The 18,361-nt window shown below is 41.8% G+C and overlaps 1 protein-coding gene across 3 annotated transcripts in view; it reads left to right on the plus strand.

Annotated features, from left to right (window-relative positions):
- The window catches only part of PPP4R4 (protein phosphatase 4 regulatory subunit 4), an 83,790-nt gene that overhangs the window by 7,280 nt on the left and 58,149 nt on the right, over positions 1-18,361 (plus strand). The window contains exon 1 of one of the 3 annotated variants that reach the window (XM_045822903.1): positions 815-855. The exons of the other annotated variants lie outside the window; for them this stretch is intronic. The gene's annotated coding sequence lies outside the window, so the exon portion shown is untranslated. Of the gene's footprint in view, positions 1-814; positions 856-18,361 lie in introns of those variants that run through there. 3 annotated transcript variants of the gene reach the window in all.

The following is an 18,361-nucleotide window of genomic DNA, read 5'->3' on the forward strand; positions in this document are numbered from 1 at the left end:
ACCCAAGCTAACCAGTGATCTGCCTTTTGTCACGGTGGATTACTGTTTCCTGTCTAGGATGTAGACATGCATTTTCGTATCTCATGGGTAAATGTATAAGAATAGAATGCTGGGTTCTCTGGTGAGTGTGTATGTGTATACATATTTATTTATTTATGTTTAGTTTTTACAGTTTTATTTAGGTATAATGGATACCCAAGAAACTGCACATATTTAAACTGTACAGTTTGATGAATTTTGACATATAGACACACCCATAAAACCATCATAACAATTACGATAGTGAACATATCTATCACCCCCAAAAGTCACTTTGTGCCCTTTTGCAATGTCCTCTCCCCTTTCTCTGATCCCTTCCTCCACTTCAGGCAAATGCCGACCTGCCTCCTGTCACTATAGATTAGTTTGCACTTTCTAGAATATTATACAAATGAACCGTGTAAGAGCTACCCTTTTGTCTGGCCTCTTTACTCAACGTAACTATTTTGGAGTTCATTCATGATGTTGCATGTGTCAATTGTGTATTCCTTCTTATTATTGATAATTATTCCATTTTAAGGCTATAATACATTTCGGCTGTCCATTCATCAGTTGATGGGCGTTTGGGTAATTTCCAGTTTTGGGCTATTACACAACCAAATGGCTCTCCACATTCACGTACACATCTTTGTGTGAACACGTGCTTTCCATCCCTCTCTGGTAAACAGCTAGGAGTGGAATGGCTGGGTCATGTCGTAGGTGTATGTTTACATTTTTAAGAAACTGCTAACCTGTCTCCAAAGTGATTGTGCAATTTTATGTTTCCGCCGGCAGTGAGGGAGAGATTGAGTTGCTGCATGTGCTCGCTGACACTTGGTATGATCAGACTTTTTTGTTTAAGCCATTCTGGTGGTATTTCTAATGGTCTAGTGCACCAGTATTTCATTGTATTTGTAATTGAGTTTCCAAGATGACCAATGGATGTCGAGCATCTTTACATGTGTTTATGTGCCTGCCACGTAGCATGTTTGGTGAGGTCTGTCGCCCTTGTGTTGGATGTATGCTTTGTGAATATTTTCTCCCAGTCTGTGGCTTACGTTTTCATATCTATAAAGAGTGTCGTATCTTTTAAAGAGCAAAGGTTTTCTATTTTTATTTTTTTTTTAATTTTATTTATTTATTTTTAGAGAGGGAAGGGAGGGAGAAAGAGAGAGAGAGAGAAACATCAATGTGCGGTTGCTGGGGGCCGTGGCCTGCAACCCAGGTATGTGACCTGACTGGGAATCGAACCTGTGATGCTTTGGTTCGCAGCCAGTGCTCAATCCACTGAGCTACGCCAGCCAGGGCAGGTTTTTTATTTTATGCTTTTCTTTTTTGTGCTTTTCTGTGGTCTAATGGATTGCTTTTCTCTTTATAGTTAGTACTTTTTAATATTGTATTTAAGAAATTTTTGCCAAGTCCTAGATCACTAAGATATTTTCTCCATTTCCCTCTAGAAGGTTTAAGGTTTATCTCGTAATTTTAGATCCGTGATCTGTCTCCAGTTAAATTTTGTGTGCAGTGTTGAGGTTAACCCTCCCTGCCCCCACGTGGCTGTATTGTGCAGCAGGAAGGGCCAGTTTGCTGCTGTAAAAACCAGGGTGCCTGGCGCCTGTCTCTGTGATCACATTCAAGTCCCTTAAGCTGTTCAGGCTCTGTTTTCTGCACTTCCCTCCACATGATATGATGGGTTGGGTCCAATGGAAAGTAAGCTTCCATGTCGCTTCAGCAGGCTATCCTCGAGTCTAAGAAAGGAAGGAGATACTGAACCCCCGTTTCTTAGTTCATCCGCTAGGAGATGCTAATGGACGTCCCTGAAGGGCAGGAAGTCCTTGAGTAGTGAACGGTTTCAGAGCTTTTTAAAAAAGGGTCACTTGTAAGGTAGATATTCCTAATTTGAAAGTGCAAGGATTGGATGCCATAATCTTATAATCAAACCACAAATACTGTTCATTTTGCTGAACTAAAATATATCAGAGTTGAACAATATTTAAAGAGTTCTGCACACTGTCGATTTGATGTGAATAACTTCTGGGTGAAAAATGTTATCTCATACAACTTTCTAATTATTTGGCGAATTTTTTCCAGATGTCTTTCTGTTAAATTGGCTCTTGGTTTAATTCTGTAAATGGTCACAGAACATACTTTGCTTGACTTCAGTTCTTTTAAACTTGCTAAGGTTTGTTTTTTTGGCCAGAACATGTCACTCTGGTGAGTGTTCCATGTACCTTGGAAAAGAATGTGCATTCTGCTGTCATGTGTAATGTTTTATATGTCAAGTAGGTCAAGTTGGTCGATGGTATTTTCAGACTTTCTGTATCTCTAAGGGTGCTCTCTGTCTGCTTGTTCTATTGACTACTGAGAGTGGAATAGTGCCGTCTCTGAATTGTAATTGTGGATTTGTTTACTCCTTTTTTAATAAGATTTTTTATTTATTTATTTTTAGAGAGGGAAGGGAGGGAGAAAGAGAGAGAGAGAAACATCAATGTGTGGTTGCTAGGGGTCATGGCCTGTAACCCAGGCATGTACCCTGACTGGGAATCGAACCTGTGACACTTTGGTTCGCAGCCCGCGCTCAATCCACTGAGCTACGCCAGCCAGGGCTACTCCTTCTTTTAAATCTATCATTTTTACTAGTGGTTCATATATTTTTGATATCTGTAGTTAGGTACATGTAGAGTTTAAGCCATTCTAGTGGATTATCATGTTTTCTTGGTGAATTGATCCCTTTATAGTTATGTGATGTTGCCCCTAGAAATATTGTTTGTTTTGAAGTTTATCTGATATTAATATACTCACTTCAGCCTTCTTTTGGTTAGTATTTACATAGTATATCTTTTCAGACCAATTTACTTTTTTAAAAAAATTAAATTTTATTTTGGAATTATTTTACATTTCCTGAAAAGTTGCAAAGATAGTTCACAGTGTTCCTGTATGCCTTTCACCAGCTTACCGTAAAGCTAAATTCTTTTTTTAATCCTTATCCAAGGACATGCTTATTGATTTTTAGAGAGAGGGACAGGGAGGGAGAGAGAGAAGGAGAGAAACATTGATGTGAGAGAAAAACATTGATCGATTGCCTCTCATATGCACCCCAACTGCGGGCCGAATGCACAACCTAGGCATATGTACTGACTGGGAATCGAACCCATGACCTTTTGGTTTATGGGACAACACTCCAACCAGCTGAGCCACACTGGCCAGGGCTAAAGCTAAATTCTTACATATCTGTGGGACATTTGTCAAAACTTAAGAGGTTAACATTGTTACATCACTATTGACTAAACTCGAGACTTTATTTGGATTTCACCAGTTTTTAAACTAGTGCCCGTTTTTTTTTCCTGTTTCAGCATCTAATCCAGAATACCACATTGCATTTAATTGTCATGGCTCCTTAGTTTGCTATTGGCTGTGACAATTTCTTAGTATTTCCTTGCTTTTCATGATCTTGATAATTTTGAAGAATACTGGTCAGGTATTTTGTAGAATATCCCTCAACTTGTGTTTGTCTAATATTTTCTTACTAATTAGATTGGGATTATGGGTTGTTGGAAAGACTGTCATACACTTGAAGTGGCCTTTATTATCCCATCATTTTAGGGGGTACATGCTGTCAGCATGACTTATCACTGGTGATCTTAATCTTGATTGCGGGGTTAGAGCAGTATCGGCCAGGTTCTTCCTCTGTGTGAATGGTGAGAGAGGACCCCCTAACCTTGGTCTTAGTCTTGGGGGGAAAGCAAAGCCTTCCGTCTTTCACCAGTAAGTATGATGCTGGCTGTAGGTTTTCATAGAGACCATTAAGTTAACAAAGTTCCCTCTATTAATATTTGCTGACAGCTTTTTTAAATGTCTTGAATAGATATTGAATCTTGTCAACCGCTCTTTTTCCTGAGTTTATTCATATGATATATGCCTTTCCTTATTTCAACTTTTAAATATAGTGAATTACACCAATCATTTTTCAAATGACCTGGCCTTGCGTTCTTGGGGTAAAATCTACTTGGTTTTGATGTATGTGTCATTTTATATGTTTCTAGACTCCATTTGTTGCTATATTTTTGAGGATTTTTGCATTCATCTTAATGAGAGATGTCAGTCTGCATTCTTATTTTCTTGTAATATCATTGCCAGTTTTGGTTTTAGGGGAATGCTTATGAAATGACTTGGAATGTGGCTTTCAATTTTCTGGAAGAGATTCTGTAGAATAGGTATTTCTTAAGTGTGAGATAGAACTTACCAGTTAAACCATTTGGGCCTGAATATTTTTGGAAGGGTTTTTAACTAAAATTCAATTATTTAATACATATAGGGCTATTTCAGTCATGTATTTATGTCTTTTAAAAGAGAGCTATTTATTTACTTATTTATTTATTTACTTATTTTTTATTTTTTTAAAAGATTTTATTTATTTATTTTTAGAGAGGGAAGGGAGGGAGAGAGAGAGAAAGAGAGAGAGAGAAACATCAATGTGCAGTTGCTGGGGGTCATGGCCTGCAACCCAGGCATGTACCCTGACTGGGAATCGAACCTGCGACACTTTGGTTCACAGCCGGCGCTCAATCCACTGAGCTACGCCAGCCAGGGCTTGCTTACTTATTTTTAATCCTCACCTGAGGACCTGCAACCCAGGCATGTGCCCTGACCGGAACTGAACCTGCGACACTTTGGTTCACAGCCGGCGCTCAATCCACTGAGCTACGCCAGCCAGGGCTTGCTTACTTATTTTTAATCCTCACCTGAGGACCTGCAACCCAGGCATGTGCCCTGACCGGAACTGAACCCATGACTCTTTGGTTTGCAGGATGACACCCAACCAACTGAGCCACATTGGCCAGGGCCCCATCAGATATTTCCTCTTGAGTGAGTGTTGGTAGTTTTTGTCTTTCAGGTATAGGCACACTCATTTTATTGTGCTTTATATGTGTTGCTTTTTTTACAAACTGAAGGCAAGACCCTCCTCCAGCCAAAAGTTTGTGGCTTGCTTTACTGCAGTGGTCTGGAACTGCGCCTGCGCTGTACGCTAGGTATGCCGGTGTTCCGTCTCCGTTACTGAATTCTTGGGCATCCAGTCGTGCTATGCTAGTCTTCCCTTTTAATGTTTGTGGGATCAGTAGTGATAGCCCCTCTTTAATTTGTGGTATTGGTAATTTTCATCTTCTTCCTTTTTTTCCCGTTTAACATGGCTGGAGGTTTATCAAGTTTACTGATCTTTCCAAAGAACCAGCTTTTGGCCTCATTATTTTTCTCTAATGTTTTTGTTTCCCATTTCATTGATTTTCATGCTAACATGTATTATTTCTTCTGCTTGCTTTGCATTTAATTTTCTTTTCTTTCTCTAGTTTCTTAAGGTAAAAGCTTAGGTTATTGATTGTAGATCTTCTAATAAATGCATTATAATATAAGTTTCCCTCTAGGCACTGCTTTAGCTGCATCCCACCCATTTTAATACGTTATGCCCTTATCATTTAATTTAAAAAATTAAAAAATTTTCTCTTGGGACTTCTTTAACTTATGAGTCATTTAGGAAGTGTGTTGTATAATTTCCAAATCTGGGGATTTTCCAGATTTTTTGGTTACTTATCTCTGGTTCCATCATGGTTTGAGAATGTGCTTCGTCTGGTGTCTGACTCCCTCCTCCTTCCCCATGCAGCTCCGATTTCATCTCTTCCTGTTCCCTTCTTCCCTGGGGGTGCACTGCAGCCAGCCTTGCTGTTGGGGAAACATGCCGAGTGCGCAACGACCTCAGGGCTTTTGTACTTACTGTTCCCGCTGCTTTTAATGTTTCCTCAGACACTTACATTGGCTGGCGCTATCATTTCGCTCTGATCTTTATTCAAGCTTGTCTCTGATAAGTGGCACCGCCACGTACTGCTTACTGTCACTGCTTACAAACCTGGGCGTATCCTCACTCTCGCCTGTTTCTCATCTCTGCTACTTAAACAGATTACATCTTTCTTGTACAAAATAGAATCATTCACAGGGTTTCTGTATTCTGCTGTACATTAAAAAAAAACCCACATTGGTTTAGTCAAGATGATTTGCAACCTTTGCTTAGCAGAAACCTGCTGGAGGGTCAAATGTATAGTGTTTTTACTTTGGAGAACGCTCATTTCTTTTGATACACGAGTGGGCAAATCCATGTGGCCTCCTTTCCTAATGTTCCAAAGTGGCATATATTTCATTTGCAGCTCTAGTCTCTTACTCACTATTAAGAAATATGTGTATTATAATCAGTTTGTAGACTAATTTCATATTTCCTTTTATTAGGCAGTGAGAGCTATATAATGTATGTTCTGGGGTTTTTTGTTTTGTTTTGTTTTGTTTTTTAGATCTGTAGCTAAGAAATGTGGAGCAGAGCCACTAGAATCGGTGTGACCTTGGTCTCATCATTTGGCCTCTTCACTGTCATGATGTGAGGAGGTGAATTGCAGGCCTGAGGCCTTCTTCAACTCCAGCTTCCCCTCCTAGCGTATCTTTAGCGCCAGAGAAAAAGAATCATCGTTTCACACAGCTTTTACAAGACTGACTTTTGTTTGACTGATGAACACTGAAATTTTAGTATTGATTTGTTCGTGTACAGTATTGTGTTTCTTCTGATTCAGTGGCCCAGTCACAGTAATAGTGTGAAATAGTCAAGCGAGCAGAGAGGAGCCACAGCACATTGTTAGGGACTCTCTTTCTGGGTCAGATAGCCACTCCTAGATTTCAGTTTTGTCTCCAGGACATAATTTCCAAATCCGTGGCTATGGCCTTGGGCTTTGCTCCCCGACTTTGGTCCAGAGCTGCTTTGCTGGGTGGCATCACCATGATGCCTCATGGGCTTTCCAAACTCCACGTGCCTGAACTTGAATTCCTCATTTTAAATCTAAATGTGTCCCCACTCAGTGTGGAAGCCTGATTATCTATCCCTTTAAATTACACTGGAGGGAAATCTAGGAATAACTTTGCATTATGTTTTTTTCTTTCAGAAATTAGTTTTGTATCGAGTCCTATTGATTTTATTTCTGCAAGATGCCATTTCTTCCTTTCGATTCTAATTCAGATACACAGAGCAGAGGGCTTTGCTTTTATTATTTTCTTTCTATTTCCAGAGCTCAGTGACTGGCAATTCATAACTGTTCAGTAGATGTTGATGAAATGATTGAATAAATCCCACCTATACTGTGCCTTCCACACTTTGTTTTCACCGATTCCTACTTATTTTTCAAACCTCAGTTCTTCAGAGAAGTCTCCCCTTGACCTTCAAAGTGGGTGATGTTCTGGATAGTGCTATGTACTGTTCCTTTATAGGTCTTTGCACACTTAGGATGGTTTAATTGATTTTTGTTGTTGTTTAATATGTGTCTTCCCTGACTGCGAAGCTCTTAATAGGGCAGGGCCTTATCTGTGTGTACCACCACGTCCCTGCTCAGGGCTTAGCTCAGTGCCTAATAGGTAATAAGCACTTGGTCAATATTTGTTGCCTGACAAATTCTGTGGCTAGGCATAAAGCGTTACCAGAGAATCCAGACCAGTGCTTGGCAGGCAGCAGGTCCTGAACAAAGCCTACCTGAATCTCAGCCCACCTGTCCTCCACAGGTTAGGCAGTTGGTAGTCCCGTCCCCTTCCTATCATAGCTGTTCACCATCCTTTCTTCCCGCGGGTTCCAGGGATTTGGCCTGATCTCGTCTCTTTTTTATGCAGCTGTCGGTTACTGTTCTGTTCTCCCTCCCGGGCTCCTCGTTTCCCAGGTTAGCTGCTCTGTAAACCCAGTCTTCTTAGCGATTCCTTGCCCCTGCTGTGTTCTATATTCCTGTATTTTTAATGTGTTTTTAAAATGATGTTTACTGCTGTGTGTTCATGGGGAAATAGAAAGGCTGGTTTTAAAAAAATAATGGGAGAGGTTACAGTGTTTCCAGACATCTTCCGAATGTATGTAGTTATTCCTGAACTGGTGATTTATGTACCTTTCAATATTCTTGTAATATTTCCTTTAATTCTTTGCAAAATACTGTAGAAATATGGTTTTCAAATGTTTTTAGCATGACTCTAGCATGTGCTTAGCATAAGGAATACATTTGAAATTGTGACCTGAATATACACGTGTTTGTGTATGTGTACTAGTATGTATAACTGACACTAATTGTTGATAATTATCCTTCTGGGTATAATCAATTAAAAACACGGACGTTAACAACAAATATAATCTTAATGTTGAAGTAGAACATGGAAAAATCCCAAATAAGCAGTACAAAAACTAAAGGAAAGATTTATTCATGCAACAGGTGTGTCTGCCCCTTAATAGGCTTGTTCCGCTCCAGAGCCAGTAAGCATAGTTAGTGTTCGTCTCACATGCTCTCGCGAGATTGGAGGTGGGCTGTGAGGAGAAGAAAGAGGGTGATGCAGTTCTGAGATGTGTCCTGGAGAATCATAGGGCTGTTTGTACCTCTCTTGGTGAAAAGAGGGAGGAGGAAAGTGAGCTCAATTTTTGCTATAGGAAGTTGAAGAGCCATTCAGAAGGAAATGCCCTCTCTGTAACTGGTGATGCTGGTTTCATGAAAAGAGGCGTTTGTATCTTCTTCACAATGACCACGGAACCTCTACATACTAAGTTGACATGGAATTAGGATAGCAAAAGATATATAGAGGAAATTATTAGTAAAAGCATTTATCATAGTGTGAACATTACTAAGTAATTCACGTGGAAACTTCTCTTGCTAAGTTATTAAACTAGAGACAGTTTTTAAAGGTTTTACTTATTTATTTTTAGAGGTTGGGGAAGGGAAGAAAAAAGAGAAGGAGAGAAACCTTGTAGTGAGAGAGAGACATGGATCGGTTGTCTCTCGTATGCACCCCATCTGGGGACAGGCCTGCACCCAGGCACGTGCCCTGACCAGGAATCAAACTGGTGACCCTTTGCTCTGTGGAACTCAGCCACCTGAGCCACACTGGTCAGGGCTAGAAGACATTCTTAGGCCCGTAGTTTAGCCACTTCTTATGATGGGACTGTCACCGTGGGTTCTGTGGTAGCCTCGGTCATGAACTTAGAATTGTAGGTTAGAATCCTGGCTCTCACCTTCAGTACTTGGATGGCTTTGGGTAAATCTCATGTTATTTTCCTGGGACGTAGTTTCCTCAACTGTAACGGATAGGATATATATGTAAAGTCAAGATGAATGTGAAAATAAATGTGTATCAAGTGCCTTGCCAGGCACATACATAGTAGGCCCTTAAATCTTCATTTTTCTTTTTTCTTTCTTTGGTGCTATTAAAAATGTAATTTGTTTCTCTGTGATGCTCAGCATGATATCTACTTAGAGAAGCAGAGTTGAATGCTTCTCTAAGTGCGCAAACCTCTTAAAGGCGATGTTTTGAAGATTTAACATTATTAAGGATTCAATTTTGCAGTGCTGATATGAAAATAAGCCACATTTGCAAAATTACTGACATTTTGGGTTGGTATTCAGTAACTTCTGCTTATTATTCCTGAGTCATCTGTGTCTTAAAAGAAATTTTTTGTCTTTCTTGGAAGTGTAATTCTCTAAGCTAGTTATTTGACTAATTTTATTCTATTCATTAAAATATACTGCTTAATAATCTACTTGGAGTAAAGAAATGATTAAGTATCGACTATTTAAAGCTGAGTTTTCCTTGCAGACCCATGGCTAGGCGTGTGCGGCATCTGCTTCATTGTTCTAAATTCGAGCCGTGTCAGCAGCTTAACGTGTTATATTCTGGGTTTTGAAATGAAAGCTGCTAGAATTAGGATCGCAGGCTCTGCACACACAAATCATTTCACATCCTGCACGTCCGTGAGCAGCAGCAAACTAGAATTCTCGGATTAATTTCTCTGACTACATTATGTTGTCATTTGTGGGTAGCGTATGCTCCTCCCCCTCTCCCTTTTCTTGTTTTAGGATTCAGTAAACTATGAGTGTGTCTGGCTAGGAAAAGAGAAGGGCCTTTTGCTCTACAGTCGGGATTTTTAGTGTGTGAATCTGTTTTTCTCATTAGATTTTGAGTTCTTAGAAGCAAGGCATAAGGACAGAGAAAGACAGTGCTGTCAGTGTCTGTCTAGACCTGGCCTACCATGCAGCTTACCCTTTTTGTGGGGAAGGGCGCGGGGCTTCATAAACCAGCACAGATTGCCTTGTTTCTAGAGACCAGGATAATGTTTCTGGAAGTGCTTTGGGCGATACGATACACTAAGTGTCTCTGGTCCTTTTTTTTTGTTTGTTTCTCACAAATTGGTTGTCATTTTGTTTCCTTTCAGCATCACTGAGAACCAGCTTTCTTTTTGGAATTATGTTTTTAAAAGCATTAAGCAGCACAGTCACACATTTTTCTCTAGCGGTGCTACATGGCCCCGGATCGGGAGTGCGGTGGAAAAAGCAGATGGGAGGGTTTGGCGTTGGCTGGGTGCGCCGTTTGGAAGAGAGGCGGCGTGCGTAATGGCCAGTGCGTGGGCTTTGGAGTCGTCCAGACTGGGTGACTCTGGGCAAATACCTTCGGCTCTCCAAGTCCTAATTTGCTCATCTGTAAAATGGAGCTAGCCACGACATCTAATCTACCTCATAAGATTACTGTGAGAATCAACAAGATGACTGCAGATAAGGTGTTTATTATCAGCATGCCTAGTATGTAGTGTATTAGGTACGACTTTTATTGTTATTAGGAGGAGGGAGATTGAAAAAGGAAGGCCATTGGTGGGACCATAATTGAAGTAATAGTCAGGAGGTTCAGGCTGGCCAGTAAGAAAGTAAAAGTAGGAGGAATATCAGAACCTGGAGAATAAGAGGGAATTGAGGGATTAGCAATGGGATGAGGGTAAAAAAATGAATTTAGCAATGAATAAAATAGAAAGATGAGCGTTTATAGTCAGCAAGTGAGATCAGAACTTGAGATTCTAGAAATGGAGCATTTCCAGTAACGGTTGTCCAGCTTTAGACAATGGTTGTTGATGGGGAGACAAATTCCTTGTAAATAAAAAATGTATAGAACCTTTACTGTGTGCTAGGTACTGTGCTAGGCATTGCAGAATGTGAAATCTGGACAGAAGGTCATTGGGTTAGAGGGGGTCAGGAACCAGCCAGGCGTCATGCGTCATTCACGGGGACGACGAAGTGAGCGTGGCAGCGGCCGCAGCTGAGATGACAGCGAAGCGTGCGGGACTTTTCATTGTCGCAGAAAGTGCTTGAGCGGGTTGACTTGTTTGCCATTGGCTTAAGATACCACTATAAATGGCTCCTTAAATAGGCGCATCTCCCAATGGGAATAAAATAATTAGTAACATTAATTTAGAATTCAAATGATAGCTGTCCTAAATTCATTGATCTAACTAGTCCCTTCCTCTTTCCTTTTTAGCCACCGGCGCACAGATTAGATGATTAACCCAGTTCTCTTTAGTTTTAGAGGGATGGCTTGCTGAGTGGGCTTGTGCCTTTTTTGCGTGAGTACCCTAAAAAGGAACATATCCCACGGAACAATTAGGGCGAAAAGGAATAGTTTGTGGTGTAGCCAGGATGATTAATCCCTTTGCCTTTCAGTTGCAAGTTCTAAGTTTTGAAGTCCAGGCAGCTTATTTTGTAAAAAAAAAAAATAATAAATCATATTAAATTAAAATAAAAATTAAAAATATAAATAAAATACTTATTAAACATTTCTTTTAAAATGACATGTACCATATGGAATAGCAATAAAGTAAATTTTTTACTGTTGGCTGAAACCTCTGCTGATTGTTTTTGGGTTCCTTCCATGAAGTGATTAGTGGCATAGATTCACACATATTTGGTTTATTTCTCCTGATTGCAATCAGAGTCAGCAGGAGGTAACAGTAGGTCCACAGCGCCCAAGGGGTTCCCGGGCATGCGAGCGTGCTGGGTAGCCAAGTCTACTCTTGTGCGTGTCTGTTTTTGTCTGACGCACCACCCGGGGCCAAGCTCCTGCGCATCCTGTCCTCTGGTGCGCGCTCTCCGCCTCTGCTGGCTGATTTCTGCCGTGTCACTGTTAACACGGTAATCCTGAAGAGGAGCCCCGTTGCCAGGACAAACAGAAGGAGTGAACGCACGCAGTCCGTGTCAGACGGCCCTTCTGCTTCGTTCGGACACACTGCGACTGCGCCCTTGGCTCGCTCGCTCCCGGGGTCTGAAACCGGGGGGAACTTGCAGGCGCCTCCATTTTTTTCCCACTCTTCTTCTGTCGTGGTGGGCCTCAGAGTGTGGTCTGTAGAGCAGCAGCCTCAGCGTCACCTGGGAACCTGTTAGAGAGAAAGTTCTCAGGCGCCACCGAAACCCACTGACCCGGAATCTCTGGGGCGAGGCGCAGCTTTAACCGGTGCTCCCGGGGGGATTCCGATTCACGTTGCAGTTTGGCAACCCCACTGTAGCCGACTGTGCTTACCAACGTGCATACCTTTCCTTGAAGTCTGGCAATGTATTCCCACTAAGCTGGGTGCATGGGTTGGAAATAGGAGATTGCCATTGTTTTAGGTCAATAATTTTCTCAGGTTGGCAATTTTGTATGGTTCAACTAATAGTTACTTTGTGCAAACCAGGATTTCTTAAACGTTTCCTTGGTGCATCGTTGACATTCTCTGTTAGGGGCAGCTGGCCTGTGCCTTGCAGGGTGTTTAGCAGCGTCCCTTGGATTCTAAATGGTGGTGATCAAAAATGTCTCCAGGTGTTGTCACGTGCGCCCTGGTGGGGGAGGGGGCGGGGCGCGGCGCGCGGCACTCCAGCGGAGAACCACTAGCTGACCTCGCTGCTTCCCCTCCTGAGCCCTGATTCCCCGGGTACCACCCAAATGCATCTGCTTTTTTCTCTGAGTGGGAAAAGGGCCAGACATGAATTGATCATACTAATTAAAGTAAGATTTAAAAAAAATTATTTTTCAGTTGCAGTTTCCTTTCAATATCACTTTGTATTGGTTTTAGGTATACAGCATAGCAGTTAGAAATACTTTACAAAGTGATCCCCTGGTATTCCCAGTACCCACCTGGCACCACACATAGTTATTACAATATTATTGACTATATTCCCTGCGCTGTACTTACATCCCTGTGACTGTTTCGTAACCACCGATTTGTACTTCTTAATTTCATCACCTCCTTCACCCAGTCCCCTCTGGCGGCCGTCAGATGTCCTCTGTCGCTCTGAGTCTGTCTCTGTCCTGCTTGTTCATTTTGTGTGCGTGCACGTGGTAACAGTGAACGCCCTTGCCTTGCTCATGATCGGGGGGAAGCATTCATTCTCTCACCATTAGTGTGATGTTAGCTCTACGTTTTTCAGAGGTGCCTTTTATCTGGTTGAAGAAGTTCCCTTCTATTTCTAGTTTGCTGATAGTTTTAAATCACGATGAGTGTTGGATTTGTCAGATTGCTTCATTGGTTGAGATGTTCATGTGTGTTTTTTTAAAAGTCTGCCATATTGATTTTTTAAAAAAAAATTAAACTCTGTATTTTGAGAGAATTATAGATTCACATACACTTTTAAGAAATAATATGAGGGGAGACACAAAACACTCAGAATTTATTTGTTAAAAAATTGTGTATTTATTCTTATATGTTTAAACTTCAGTCACCTTCCGAGTATTCTCCATTTGATGCAGTACATCTATGGAGATGTTTTTTCCTCTGCTCAAAACAATTTTTGAACTCGTCGATTTTGATGCCTTTTAGTGCTTCTGCCATTGTTTGTTTCGCCTCTTTCACGTGGGCAAAATGTTTCTCTTGAGGACTTTCTTTCATCTGGGAAAACAAAAAAACATCACTCGGGGTGAGAACAGGTGGGGCACAGGGGTCATGCTGTTTTTGGTCAAAAGCATGCATGCAGTGTGGGCAGGTGCGCTTGTAAATCACCCGTCATGAAATGGGCAAATGAAGCCTGGCTGGCATAGCTCAGTGGATTGAGCACGGGCTGCGAACCAAAGTGTCGCAGATTCAATTCCCAGCCAGGGTACATGCATGGGTTGCAGGCCACAGCCCCCAGCAACCGCACATTGATGTTTCTCTCTCTCTCTATCTCCCTCCCTTCCCTCTCTAAAAATAAATAAATAAAATCTTTAAAAAAAAAAGGAAATGGGCAAATGAATTGAAATTCAAGTCTTTAAAAAAACCCGGTGAATCCAAACGCAGCCTCTCACAACAACACCAGCTAGTACACTGATAAAGATGGGCTCCTAGAACACTCACCTAGCGGGAGAAGCCCATACTATAATGGACCCGCCCTCCAGAAGATAATTCCGGTTTTTCTGCATCCCCCCCATGTAGACACCCATGTTCTCTTTACCCAGTTTCCTATTATAGTAAATTTTTAAAAAAACTGTAGTACAATATCACAACCAGTTTACTGACATTGATACAATCAAGACAGTCAAGGTAGTTAATCACTACCCAGGTTACATCATTATAGTCACATCTATTCCCCTTCTCCCCCACCGACATCCATCCATCTTAACCCCTGGAAATCATTCTCTTCCCCATTTGTATAATTTTGACATTTCAAGAACGTTATACAGGGTGGGCAAAAGCAGGTTTGCAGTTGTGAGTACACGAGACACAGAGTTTATTTTGTGTTGTTGTTTATTAATCACTGTATTATTTTCTATATGAACAACTGTAAACCTACTTTGCCCCACACCGTGTAAGTGGAATCATACATATGTAACCTTTTGGGCTCGGCTTTTTCACTCCGTGTACTTCTGTGGAGATCCATCAGGTCACTGCATCTGTCGATACTCTGCTCCTCTTCACGGCCGAGTAGCATTCCGTGGCGTGGACGTACCACAGTGTGTTTAACCGTTTGCCCATTTAAGATATATAGGTGGTTTATAATTTTTTTTGGATCAAATAAATCTGCTATGAACATTTATCCATTGGTTTTTGCATGAATATATGCTTTAATGTCTTCAGGATAAATGCCCAAGAGTGCAATTTCTTGGTTGTATGTGTTGCACGTTGAGTTTTAACAGGCTGCCAAATTGTTTTCTAGAGTGTCTGTCCCTGCCTCCATTTCCACCAGTGATGAATGAGTGCTCCAGTCTCTTTGCATTTGGTGGTACCATTGTTTTTTATCTCAACCATTCTGATAAGCGTGTAGTGATATTCCATTGTGACTTTACCTGACGTGTACCTAATGGTTAACGATGTTGGACATCTTTTCATGTGCTTATTTGCAATGGTGATCGCCTAAGGTGAAATATCTTTTGCCCATTTTCTAACTGGATTGCATGCTTTTTTGCTATTGGGTTTGGAAAAAATATTCTAAATACTAGTCCTTCGTCAAACATGTGGTTTGCAAACATTTTTTCCTGATCCATGGCTTCTTTTTCATCCTCTTACCAGGCTTTTCACAATGCAGAAGTTTTTAATTTCGATGAAGTCCAATTTATCAGTTTTTTTCTTTTCTTTATGCTTCTGGTGTCAAGAACTCCTTGCCTAGCCCTAAAATCTAAAAGATTTTCTCCTATGTTTTTTTCTAAAAGTTTTATAGATTACATTTCAGTAAAACATAAGGCTGTGATTCATTTTGAAGTAATGAGGCTTAGGTCAAGGTGTTTTATTTGTTCTTTTTTTTGCCTCTGGGTGTCCAGTTGCTCCAGCATCGTTTGCTGAAAAGGCTGTCTTTCCTTCCTTGAATTGCCTTCCCGACTGTCAAATATCAGTCGGGTATATTTGTGGAGGCCGATTTCTGGGTTCCCTCTTCTTGTATATTTTTTTAACTGCAAAGTTAGTGAATAAAATTCACTGAATGTTCAGTGCTAAATTTTACTGACTTCAATTTGTTATCAGTGGAAAACGAGTTCTTGCCATGCCTTGAAGAAGAGAATGTCCTGAGACCCACACGGGAGGGTGGGGCTCCGACGGATGGTTTATTGATACTGTAAGAGGGTATTGATATTAAGAGGGTTTCCCTCCTGACTTCCCAATGCCCTATCTCTGTCCATCTGGCCGTGGAAAAAGTCCAACTGTGTCCTCACCAAGGCCAAGACAAAAGCCAGTGTCCAGAGGTTCTGTACCATATTAAAGTCCAGCCCAGTCCGGCATCTGGCTCGCTTAGCATGTGTTTCCATCCACTGCTCTACTGCGGTATGCAGGCTCCTCTAGCCTGTATGTGGAATCCCATGGCCATGGGCTCTGCGATTGCTAGGGCCACATGGTCATGAAGAGAACAGGCACATGCACCGTGCAGGTGCGGGTCCTGAGCACGAGAGAGAGCTTAGTCCTTTTGGAGCTGGCACCATCTGCTGCAGGCAGGGTAGCTGCTAGACCCTCACGGTCATGTGTTCCCAGGCAAGAGAGTGCATGAATGACCTGGGGAGTGCATCATCGGGGGGGGGGGGCGGAGAAGAGAGAGAGAGAGCGAGCTCTCCTTTGTTCCCTTGGGATACAATCAGCTTGGGCTTGGGATGGGCCAGTTGCTATTTCTTTTTTCTTTTTTTAAGTATAGTTGGCGTTTTTTAAAGAACGATCCCATGTATTTATTTTTTTAGGGAGAGGGAAATGGAGGGAGAAAGAGAGGAAGAGAAACACTGACCAGTTGCCTCTCACATGTGCCCCAACTGGGAAGAAAGCATGTCACCCAGGCATGTGCCCCAACCAGGAATTGAACCTGTGACCTTATGCTTTGAGGAACAGTGCCCAACCGAGAGCCACACTGGTCAGGGCTTGGGTGCTTTTTCAAAAGAACCAATCAACTTCCTAAGCTTTCACGGGCTTTGGATGGGTTTACACCCCCTAGTTAGACGGACAGACCTCTGTGGTCCAGCACCACCCGTGTCCCCCAGCGGTCTGGCTCTGGAGGAGGGAGCGCAGGCGCGTTACTCCCCTTGGTGGAGCAATGCTGTGGTCCCCTGGAGTGCGAAAAACCGTAGCTTCCTGGTGAAGCAAACGGGCTTATGCTTCCCCATTTATTAAACTCAATGTCTAAATTCCTTTGCTCCTGTTTCCCATTAATAATCAGTTGAATATCAAGGTAACAAATTCACCCAGTGAGCCATCCAATCGTTCATCCTTTCCAGATACATTTACTGAACCTCTGCTCTGGCCCCGAAGTTGTCATATGAGCATTAGTTTTGCAGACACTGCTGTTCTCTTTCAGTTCTCTGCTAGTGTATTTGTTCCCTGTGGCCGCTAGAGCACATTACCATAAACCGCATGGCTTAAAACAACAGAAATTTATTCTCGCACAGTTCTGGAGGGCAGAACTCTGAGCTTGTGTCACTGAGTGAGAGCCGGGTTGTCAGCAGGGCTCTCAGGGAGCACCTTTTCCTGGCCTCTTCCCGCTACTGCCGCGGTCAGCAGTCTCGGCCGGTGGCGGCGTCACCCCAGTCTCCGCTCTGCGGTGAGAGTGCCTTCCCTTCCGTCTGCCTGCTCCTCTGAGTCTCTTCTAAGGACACTTCTTCCTGGGCTTACAGCCTACTTGGGTAATCCACAGTGATCTGTGCATCGCAAGGTCCTTTTTCAAATTAAGATAACACCACAGGTTCTAGGCTTAGGGCATAGACGTATTTTATGGGGTAGCAGGGGCACCATTCGACCTACTAGAAGTAGTAATTTTATGTGCAACTTTAATTCCCTTTTCTTGATCTCCTCCCCATCTTGGCATGTGTCCATTATTTCAGTTCCTTTCTTTCTTGATTCGCCTTTTAAAGTATTTGCTGAGAGAGCGGTGATACTGGTGGGATGTTGTTCTGGCCTGGAGTTCACAGCCTGCTTACTGCAACAGGGGAAGCACCTTTCTCCATAGCAGGGCAGCTCTGCTGAGGGTTGGAACATGCTTCTTCCTACCGGAACTTAGAAAGCTGAAGCAAATAAATGTAATGTTAAAAAAATCTTTAAAAACCATATTAAAGTCTTACATATATAATAACAATAGTTCCATTTGAAGAGCTAACTAAACATTATTTTAATTAAGATAAATAAACATGGCATCAGTGATTAGCATTTAAATTGGTGTCCAAATACCAATGCTACATTCACTAGCATCTTTTATATATATATATATATATCTCAAGTGCTTGGACTTCTTATGTCACTTAGCTTGTGTATTAAAAACAAAGAACTTTTGTATAGAACAGTTTTTTCCAGAAGAATCTGAACACCTTTTCTAAGGTATTTAGACCACTAGAGTATCACTGAGGTTATTCTGGTAAAGCTTTAGTGACCTAATGAATAGTATGTCAAGAAGCACTATTTAAATGTGCCCTACTGACCTTTAAGAATATTGAGTATTGCTTGAAGAAGTTTTTGGCAACTCACTGAGCCTGTTTAGAGCCGCAGGTCACTTCATCATACCAGAAGCAAGTGGTTGTGTGATTCTGTTACAGTGGATTTTGTCGCTGTCCCTGCCATTGTTATGATTAT

This window comes from Phyllostomus hastatus, unplaced genomic scaffold, assembly GCF_019186645.2.
Source record: "Phyllostomus hastatus isolate PE091 unplaced genomic scaffold, TTU_PhHast_1.1 phas_scaffold_501, whole genome shotgun sequence".
NCBI classification, from domain to species: Eukaryota; Metazoa; Chordata; class Mammalia; order Chiroptera; family Phyllostomidae; genus Phyllostomus; species Phyllostomus hastatus.